The 11,182-nt window shown below is 38.3% G+C and overlaps 1 long non-coding RNA gene and 1 pseudogene across 1 annotated transcript; one reads left to right on the forward strand and one right to left on the reverse strand.

The window, feature by feature from the left end:
- Positions 1-861: 861 nt before the first annotated feature.
- Positions 862-4,655, reverse strand: LOC148729286 (uncharacterized). Its single transcript, XR_015989044.1, has 2 exons — positions 4,014-4,655; positions 862-1,532 (listed from the first exon to the last, which is right to left on the reverse strand). It is a non-coding gene; the product is annotated as an uncharacterized LOC148729286 (long non-coding RNA).
- Positions 4,656-7,138: 2,483 nt separating this feature from the next.
- Positions 7,139-10,728, forward strand: LOC148729287 (uncharacterized; annotated as a pseudogene).
- Positions 10,729-11,182: the final 454 nt, after the last annotated feature.

Genomic DNA, 11,182 nt, shown 5'->3' on the forward strand with positions numbered 1-11,182 from the left:
GTTGTGACAAAATCTCCCCTTGCAAGTTGAGTCATCCTCTTTAAGAGGCATTTTTATAGGCGCACATTGAAAGTATTACGCGAAATATGAAGGTGAGAGTTAAGTTCAAGCAAACAGCATTTGCTAAGAAATTCTCCACCAAAGGTGATCTTGAAAGAACATTTGCACGCTGTATTCATAAATTATTGTCAACGAAACCTTCGTAGGATCTCAGTTTAATCCTTATGTAATTTCCGTGGCATGGCAAGATGCCTCCTGAAAATTATGGTCGATCCTTTTTCATTAAAATAACAATCTCGAACGACCGAGAAAAGGTTCACAGAACTTCGGATACTCCTAACATCGAGAAACAAATAATAATAATAACAACGAAAATAAAATTTAGCATAACAACTTTAATCACTATCATTGTAAGGTCGAAGGTTTGTCTCCAACTATCTGGAAGGCTGTAGATCTTGAAGCTGTAAACACTTCACGACATCCCTACTAAATGTTCTTTTCTTCACATTTATAATAATTGTTTACGAGTGTCCTTCAGTAGAGTGTTACATCATTGAGTGGTTCATCTGAACATAAAGCTGTTCATAAACCTTTGGCACTTTCCGTTTGGTTTTCCGGAAAAATGCATCTTCACCATAGAGGTCATTGAGGTCATTGAGGTGGTTTTGCACGAATAGAACTTGTCATGGAGTTGAGATGAAGCCTTTAGAATGTTTTAAATTTAAAAGGAAATTAAAAATAAAATATCAAAAGGATGTGTGGGAGAAGGGTCACCTTACTTATTTCTGTGGTTCGAAGCTGGCGAATACTGGAACGTATTCGATATCATTTGACATTTTGCAATACTCATGTAAACTCAAATCAGAGAAAAAGAAAGGCTGTTTTATTTATTTATTTATTTGTTTTCATTGTCTATTTAACACAGTTCTTTTTTAATCATTTATTTGAGAAGCTGTTGTCATGACGTATGTTAGGCAGAAGGAAAGTATAACAATATTAATTGATCGGGAACTAAGAGATTCGTCAACGGTTTCATTTATCCTCGTTATGTTAATCGATCACAGTACAAACTATTTGCGGTTTTGAAACCCAAATACTGCGACCCTAACAGAAAATGTATCCACGTTTTTCCTCCCACTTTGGTGTATAATGCTGTCTCGGCTTTTAAAAATTACAATTAGTTCACATGCTTTGTTTTTTTTTTTTGTTTTTACAAACGTCTGGTAGCTAAGGACAAAGTATTTACTTAATTACCATACTTTCGTAAATTCTACTTGCCTTAAGACAAGCCTGCTAACTTCTACTGAATTTAAAAACTGATGGTAGACCAAGTTGCAGTTACTGTGATAGGTAGACGATATGCCCTTTAATCAGTGGACGAACATTAATATCAAGATGGTGGACAGACTGTTCCGGCGTTTCTTGTTCTCTCACAAAGGAAGCCGAGAAAACAGCAGTCATTTTATTGCCATCGTCATCTGTAGCACTCGATAACATGACCAAAGGGGACAAAGTAGCCTCTACCAGGTCCACTGAGGGTTGATATAACAAATTAAAAAAAAAATCGTTTGTCAATTTTGAAATGACCAATCGATAACAAATGTGCAAGATTTAATGGAGACGTTACAGAGTTAATAGTTCCTGTTATAACATTATACCTGTTATGTCATCTGTCAGTCTGTGTCAAATGGCAAATACATCAAATACGAAATATTTCAGTCACTAAAACTCTCTTAACCCTTTAACTGCCATGAGTGACCAAAAAGAATTTCTCCTTACAATATCAACTCAAAATCAAGCAGATACGTGATGAGAATAAATGAAAGTGTCAATTAGGGGATTATTAGTTGATCCAATACCAAATTCTTCCATCCAACATCATAAGAATTGTATGGCAGACAGTAAGGAGAATTGCTACTGAGATCTTGGCAGTGAAAGAGTTAATCGTCATCTGTCAGCACTCGACAACTTGACCAAACCCGATGGGGATGCATACCTCTACCTGATGTACTGAGGGTTCATACAACAAACAAGAAAGATCCTTATAGACATTCTTTACGAAACCAGCCCAAAAAATTTGTGTAACAGGATGCAGTGGTAGAGCGAGTACGAACGGAGAAGATTCAAGGATTTCCAAAGTAATTTATGGTAAATATAAACTAACAGCTGAACAGCTGGCAAATCACACGAGACAGAAACCCAAAATAAAGTAGACGGCAGTAAATAGTATAAAATAAACGGGAACAACTAACAGATGTTACCTAAAAAATTATACAAAATAATCCAATGTTTTTACATGTAATAAAGGAAACATAAACAGAAAAGGCGTGTGACGGATGTGACTCATGGTCACACGACTGAAACTGGAGAGCTACTGACAAAATTACTCGACGCGTGTGGCACAAACGAATCGCGTGATCGACAAACTGAACGGCTGAGAACGATGACAAACGCTACATCAAAAACGTGTAAGCCGACTACAGCTAAACAACAAGAGGATTCTAAATAGAAGTTTGCAAGGTTAGAGCGTATCTAAGAACATCAAATAGAACAGGAAAGCACTAATTCGCGAACAAAAGGTTCTGACCTAATAAATGGCAAACTATGAAATTGAAGGTGGAACTAGGGCGAAACAAAACGAACGAAACGTGAGAACAAAACTGAGGAAATATAGCCCAACAGCGAGAGTTGCAAAATATACAGACGTTGTTTTGCAACAAACTGATTGAAATTATGACAGACTGTGCGAAAATTGTGCAAACAAAGAAACCAATGAAGCGGGCACGTTTTGGAACAAACGCGCATCTCCAGCTACAATAACAACAGAATAAAATAGAGTGAAAAATGTCAGTAAAGAAAAAAACGAATTTGCCCGCTTTTTCAACACGAGAAAGCAAATGCAGAGGCGAGCTAGAAACAAAATGACGGCCAAGTGAATTTGGAGGTTTTACACTCTAGATAACAAGCTCAGCGATCCAGTAATAAAAGGGTCAAGCACATATACTTAAGGTAACAAACAGCATGAACAATCCTACCTTGCCAAGAGCAAGTTTTCTAGCTCTCTAGGCCTCTCTAAGTCTAACAGTACAGGACGGCAGCAGAAACTCAACTAAGTTACACCTAAAGGTTACTTTTACTTAAGAGTGGATCCATGCACGATCGAGGGCACCGTGAAACCACTTTCTATGGCCCTGTGAAACTGCATTCGAAGGCTCTGTGAAACTACATTCGAAGGCTCTGTGATACTACATTCGAAGACTCTTTGAAACTACATTCGAGGGCTCTGTGAACGTATTTACATTCGGCAGAACTAAACTGTAAGTGGCAGTGACAAAGAATGTAAATATTTTCCTATTGGTATGTTAGCGCGTGGGCAGCTATGGCGCTAATTGAGTCTTTTGTTGTATGGTGTCTTTAAGGTTTGACATTTGTAATGTATTCATCTCAGCTCTCGAACTTTCCTAGTTTTATGTTAAAATTTTATCTTGCACGTAATTAAGCTGTTTTACCTCTAACCCCCAGAGGTCGGTGCGCCTGCATTTGGATGGGGAATACGTTCCCATTTTTCCCATTGGATTTTTTGGGTTTTCGTATCAGGCGGCGGCACACTAAACGTTTAAGCTTGAGAGGTGATGACTAGTTGTTTACTATTTGTGTAACTTTGTCGGACGGCATTAAATACTCGGGATCCTAGTTCGAGCTGCACACCCACCCTTGTGTATGAGTCGTGAATTTAAATAGGAAAACTACATTCAAGCTACTGTTAAAGATATTCCTAAAAATCATACCCCGCTAAATCAAAAACTTCTAATAAAAAAAACAAAATATATAGAAATTATATATCGAGTGACTGTCACATGTGCATGAGTAAACGGAAAGGTTGCAGAATTAATTCTATCCTTATCAATATATCAAGTGCCATAGATGTCTGATTACGTCAAATGGCGTAATCATCAAATAAGAATTTCTCGGTCACAAAAATCTTCTTAAGCGAGAGACCTAACATTACCCACCAGGTAAAGTATCTTTTTCCACTACTTGTTCCGTTGTTTCCGAAGGTACTCGCTGAATAAAGAATAAGCAGTATTTTCGTTAAAAAAAAAAAAACTTTTAGCATAGAGGTATCTAAAGTTAGAGAAATTCAAAATAAAAGTTGTGTCTTATTTACTGCTAAAAAAACAAGCTGACAAAATTTTAACCTAATTGCAGGTTTAGTTCTACTGTTCAAGGGAGAAGCTTTTCCGACAAAACTTCAACATGGAAGGAAACGGTTTTGATCTTGGGGTCTACTGTCTCGGCACTAAACTCCACTGAGTATCCTCGTTTTAAAACCTTCGGAATAAATTGCAATGATGCTCGTCAATGTTTGAGCTTTACTCCGGGACAGTTCCCTAGACATTGTGTAAAAATGAATAAAGGCTGATAGTTTCTAAAGAAAGTGTTTGGGGCTGCGTCGGTGGGGGTAACGAAATAATTTGGATATATCAACAAAGTTGAAATGGTAAATTGGCCACCGTAACGATTACCAAAGCTGACGTTTCGAGCGTTAGCCCTTCGTCGGAGCGAATAGAGGAATTGTGGGTCGTGTGTGCTTTTAAAGGCAGAAAATGGAGCTACGTTATTGGTGGGAACATGGCAACGAGAAAAACACGAATAAATTAGTGATATAAAAAGCGTTCGTTGATCCCTGTGGGATTTAGACTGTCGGTTTTAAAGATTAGCTTTTGTTCAAGAGTTTTACGGCTTTTCGTTATCGGCCTAAGTGTAAGGAAAGACCGCAGATTGCCATATGTTGCTTAGAATGATTAGGTAAATTAAAATGTCTAGCGACTGGTTTCGATGTGTCCTTGTCATTCCTTTCCATGTCTCGAAGGTGTTCTCGGAATCGGTCACCTAGTCTTCTGCCTGTTTCACCGATGTATATCTTTCTGCAATAAGTGCAAGTTATGTAATAGATTACATTGGCGGAGGTGCACGTGAAGTGATCGGTGATTTTAATGGATCGTATAGGTCCCGATATTTTATCAGGTCTTTCTCCTTACAATATCAACTCAAAATCAAGCAGATAAGTGACGAGAATAAATGAAAGTGTCAATTAGGGGATTATTAGTTGATCCAATACCAAATTCTTCCATCCAACATCATAAGAATTTTATGGCAGACAGTATGGAGAATTTCTACTGAGATCTTGACTGTGAAAGAGTTATAATTAGTCGTCATCTGTGGCACTCGACAACTTGACCAAACCCGACGGGGATACACACCTCTACCTGGTGCACTGAGGGTTCATACAACAAACAAAAAGTATCCTTAGTCGTTTTATAAGAAACCAGCTGCAGCCCGAAAACATTTCTGTAACAGGATGCAGCGGTCGAGCGAATAGGAACGGAGAAGATTCAAGGATTTCCAAAGTAATTTATTGTAAATACAAACTAACAGCAAAACAGCAAGCAAATCACACGAGACAAGCCCAAAATAGAGTAGAGGGCAGTAAATAATATAAAATAAACGGGAACAACTAACAAATGTTACCAAAATATGATACAAAATAATCTAATGTTTTACATGCAATAAAGGAAACATGAGCAAAAAAGGCGCTTTTAAGGTGACTTATACCGGTTTTCATCTTTTTGATGTTTGTAACTTTGAAAGAATACAACAGAAAGACTGACCAAGGCCAGTTGAACACTTTTACGGGGTTGAATTAAATAATCATTGGTTATCCAAAAATAGGTGTCATTTTGCCACTAGCAGTTTCCATGGCAACGCTTTTATAGGCTTATTCAGACGCATTTTTTAGCTTGTGGCTAAACTAATTCGAAAACTAACCCGCTGACCCCATGATTTGTTTTCAGTGATTGCTTTGGCACTTGAAAAGGAAAATGCGCAAAGATTGTTAAAAAATTCTACGGAGCGGAATTTCAGAAAATCTAGTAAAAAGGCAATTTTCACACATCGGAAATTTCCTTCCGTAGAATTTTCAAGTTTTTTTTTCTGATGATTCTTTCGACGTTGTTATCATATTGGAAAAATAAAAAGAAGGGTTCACCGGACTTGTTTTCATACAATAGCTTTCGTGAGTTAAGGTGGCTCGTACCGGTTTTCATGTTTTTGATGGTTTGTAACTTTGAAAGAAGACAACAGAAAGACTGACCAAGGCCAGTTGAACCGTTTTACGGGGTTGAATTATATAATCATTGGTTATCTAAAAATAGATGTCATTTCGTCACTAGCAGTTTCCATGGCAACGCTTTCGTAGGCTTACTCAGACACATTTTTTAAATAATTCGAAAACTAACCCGTGACCCCATGATTTTTGTCAGTGATTGCTTTTGGCACTTTAAAAGGAAAATGCACAAAGATTTTTAAAAAATTCTACGAAGCGGAATTTCAGAAAATCTAGAAAAAAGGCAATTTTCAGACCTCGCAGATTTCCTTCCGTAGAATTTTCTAGTTTTTTTTCCTGATGATTCCTTTCGACGTTATTATCATTTTGGAACAATTAAATGAAGGGCTCACCGGACTTGTTTTCATGCAATAGCTTTCGTGAGTTAAGCAATTTCCACGCGCGTTCTCGCGCATTTAAAAATCTGAATTCTATAAGAACATTGTTTCTGTATCTGTCGCATATATCGATGATTCATACTTACAAGGCAACACCATTAAAAATTGCCAAAATAACATTCAGCAAACAGTCAACTTGTTTACTTCTCTGGGATTTCTGGTGCACCCAGAAAAATCAGTGTTAGTTCCAACCCGAAAACTCAAGTTCTTGGGTTTCATCCTTGATTCTGAGTGTACGGTAGTATCGCTAACTCCCGAGAGAGAAGGAGCTATCAAAGAGGCAGCAAAGAGTCTGCTAGAAAAACCAAACCCCACGATACGAGAACTCGCTGAGGTTATAGGAAAGTTTGTGGCTGCTTTTCAGGGTTGCCTTTATGGACCTTTGCATTATCGTCAACTAGAAACTGATAAGATCAGGGCTCTGAAGAAGTCACAAGGAGATTACGATGCTCCTATGACCCTTTCCAACTTAGCACAACAAGATCTACGGTGATGGATTCAAAACATTCAAAACGCTAAGAATCCAATCAATCATCCTAACCCTCTTATAATCCTTAAATCAGATGCCTCTAACATGGATTGGATTGCTGTTTATCAAACAAAATCAACTGGGGGTAGATGGACCCACAATGAACAGCAACTACACATTAATGCCCTTGAAATGAAAGCTGGCATTTTTGCATTACAAACATTCTGTCAGGACCTGAGGGTTCAATATGTGCGCGTTATGATTGATAACACTACTGCAATTACGTACATGAATAACATGGGTGGAAGTCATCACAGCATGAAAAACAAATTTAAGTTGGCGTAAGGTTAGCGTAAAGTTTAGCCATAAAGCCATAAAGTTTTACTATAAACAGCTTTACGCCACATTTACATTTCGTAAAGGCCCGCTTTACGCGGCCTTTACGCTTTAACGTAAAGTTCGAGTAATGAGACTTCTTTAAGAGGCCTTTATGCACAGCGTAAAGTTGGTGTAAAGCCAGGTGTAATACCTGGTATTTCTGTTGTTATCAAGTATAACAAGAAAACAGTGAAGTTAAGATGGACAGTCTCGACGATCTATAGCTAGTTAAGTCAATGAGTTTACCCGGGGTACCTCAGTATGTGTGAAGCGTTGGTGTTAGAAGACTATGGGGAGGACCCGTTGAGAGAGATTTGACTAGGGTCCAGGCCTAGGTTTGCATTTACGGTGCTCAAAAGCAAGTCCAACTAAACCACTATACAAACTCTTTAATTATTCACTGTGAAAGAGCCTGTGACAGAGCTTGGGCCACCTGTGCAGATTGTAAAGCACTTTTTCAGCTCTTGTACGAACGAGCCTTAAATCGGGGCCGAAACTGGAGCTCGAATCGTTTAGTGTGACTATCTTGGCCGCTATTATTGATGTGCGCGTTGTATGGTGAAGAGCTCCAAAGGAAAAGCACAATGATAAAGCGATGATTTACGTACTTACCAATACCAACGCCAACACAAATAAGTTAGCTCAGCCTTTCCTGTATGGCGGCCTTGATGGTCTGTCTCGTGCACGTGATGGCATGAAAAAAAAACCCGGGGTCTGGGGTCCCCTTAGTTGCGAACATTCCGGCTTCTAAATCCATATTGCGATTTTTAGAAGTTCCAAAATTATGACTTATTGTTTTTTTTAATTACTACACCATACAAACATTTATTTTATTCTTTGCACTTACTGATTAAAACGAAATCGAAGTATATCTGGACTCAATAAGCCGAACGGAGCAGGGGTGGAGAGGAACATCACAATTCCCTTCCTGTGCAATATTCACTTCCGTCTACAGAAAGTGTCTACAAAAAATGTCTACAAAAAATGTCTACAAAAAATGTCTACAAAAAATGTCTACAAAAAATGTCCACATTCGGCCCGTAACTATACTCATTCATTGTGCAAGCACGTGAATGAGCTAAAAAGTGGATTACACGTGGACACGAAGAGATCTTATTATTTATAATCACAATTCACGAATGAGAAAAAAGTATGATTCACAAGAAAAAAAAATCATGCTTTACGTAAAAAGTATTGACGGCAAAATGAATTTATTTTTTCTGTATACACATGTGAGGATTTTTTTGGCTGCTCGCTCAAAACTAAATATTTTTTCTTTGTTTTTGTGTGGCTCGTGGCTCATGTTCGCGATGACTGTTCCCTAACTGAAGTTCATTGTAAATACAAGAACTTAGGATGCCAATAAGTGGTATAAAACAGCTTTTAGTTTATTATAAATTGCAGGTTTGGAGGGGGGGAGGTCGAACATTTGAAACAGACTTTCTTGAGCTTTCTGTCTACGTACTGTATTTCCATACCATATTTAAAAATGAGTTTCAATGGAATTAAATGATCCGTACCTCCCCGCCCGTGCAATCCTATAGAAAAGCATGATGGGAGATGACGTGTGTAGGAGCGGACGGGTTCACGTGAGCCGTTCCGGGAAAAGCCGCTGGGCCCTGAAAGCAGGGGTCAAACGCTGCGCGTTCACGAGTCTGAAAACAATGATACGGATTTACGAACTCGTATCTTGTGGAAAGTGTGGAAGAACAGGTTAAATTAAATCTACTCCAATACGTAAGACAAATGAAAGCAGAACTTGGTCATATTTTACGATGAGATATCTCCAACTGTTTTTAACGTGGACGCCGTCGTATGATAAAATGCTTGTTGACTGAGTATGGTCGCGTGGACAGGAAATATTAGGCTCTCACTCAACACGCAGGACCTCACTGCGCTCGGTCCGTACGTCATGAGTTCGGGCCAAATTTTCCTGCTCCGGCCCTCTCACTCAGTCAATAAATATACTTTTAAACGGTGTATTTCTGAAAGTAACATTTAGATCAAAGATTAAAAATTTGAATTTTAGGATTGTATTAAAATAGTTTGATGACATCATCGTCTGTTTTTCAGTTTCAAAGAACAGAGACCAATTCTCACTTGGAATCACACATGGAAAGCCACTTGAACGTAGCTCTTTGCAGCCTTGAGATCACTCAGAATCAGATTAAAGATCAGTCAAAGCAGATTGAGAGATTGACGGCCAAAAATGTAGAACAAACACAGGAAATGGAGAGGGTGATGTCCACCTACAATGATTAGTCACAGCAGTTGAATGATTATTTGCAACAAATAGACAGTTTAATGGCCAAAGATATGAATCAGTCACAAAAAATTAACCGATTAATGTCCTCTCTGAATGATCAGTCACAGCAGATAGCCAGTTGAACGTCCACCGTGCAGGGTCTGGTGCAGCAGATGGAAAGACTGAAGGGCCAGGATCAATATCAAGCTATGCAGGTGAACAAAACGACCAACAAAGCCATGGGCGGGCCAAACCAGAAAGCGGCAACTAATGTCGAGGCTGACGGGGGTAAGTTCCTAAACAAACTGTGGTGCTGTGTCGATGGAGGGTGTACTAGGATAACTTAGTTTTTTATTACCTGAGTTGATAATGTAAATTGGCCACCGTAAAGAGTTTCTACAGCTGACGTTTTGACCAGTAACCCTTCGTCACAGCGAACAGAGAAATTATGGGTTGCTTGAGTTATGTATGGAGAAAAATGGAAGTCTCACCAATAATCGAAACTTAAACGTACTTTCTTGATCGTATCTGACAAATTTTTATCCGCAAGTGAGTATTTAATAAGATTTTTTTTCAGGTGGGGGATACTGGTGTGTGGATTCGCTCAGGAGCTAATGTTAACCCGAAGTTAAGTCATTTGAATTCCGAGTAGAACTACTGGGTTATGTTGGCCTTTGATGACGTAAAAACATCAGTGAAGTCTAATTAGTGTTTTTTTTATCCTTTCTTTTGTTATTCTTGATTAACATAAATTTTCTGTTGCCGTTAAAGGTGATACTATGAAACAGGGCTTCAAGCCTGAATCAATCGATGTTATTGAAGTAGGTATGAAGGTATTGTTAAGGGATCCTTGGCTTGCCGGAAGACTTCGAGGAACAGTCAAATACGTCGGAACTATACCTGTGCTATTTGGAAATCATCTCGGCGTAGCGTTAGATCCAGACCAAGGTATTATGATTATTTGGGTGTACTAATTTAGATAACTTGTGAGTACATGGCTCATGATGAAAGTGGATAATATCTAAACTTGAAACTTTTAAAGGAGCACTCTGATGAAACCGCCCTATAATTTGAAAACCCGAAAAATTTAGTTATTTCATTATAATATGAATTCTTAGTGATTAATAAAGCCTTTTCAGTAATAATTTTAGTTGAAAGTCAATTGTAGGGCGAGAAATTACGATTTGAAAACCGTTCCGCCGTTAATTTTCGTAAGCACGGCCAACTTATCTTCGGTCAGCGGTCACTCCCATTGTGACGTAGATTACTCAAGACACTTTTACATTTATACGGAAACCTCGTGAAATTTAGTGAAATAGCCTTAGTCTTAGTGTAATAAAAAGCAATATATACGATCAAAATACTGGTTTTGAAAATTAGCCACGATCACGGCGCGTCAAATGAGTAATCTACGTCACGGTTCAACCCATTGTGACGTAGATTACTCAACACACTTTTATATTTATACAGAAACCTCGTGAAATTTAGTGAAATAGTCTTAGTCTTAGTGTTATAAAAAGCATTAT

This window comes from Stylophora pistillata, chromosome 6 (assembly GCF_964205215.1).
Source record: "Stylophora pistillata chromosome 6, jaStyPist1.2, whole genome shotgun sequence".
Classification (NCBI taxonomy): Eukaryota; Metazoa; Cnidaria; class Anthozoa; order Scleractinia; family Pocilloporidae; genus Stylophora; species Stylophora pistillata.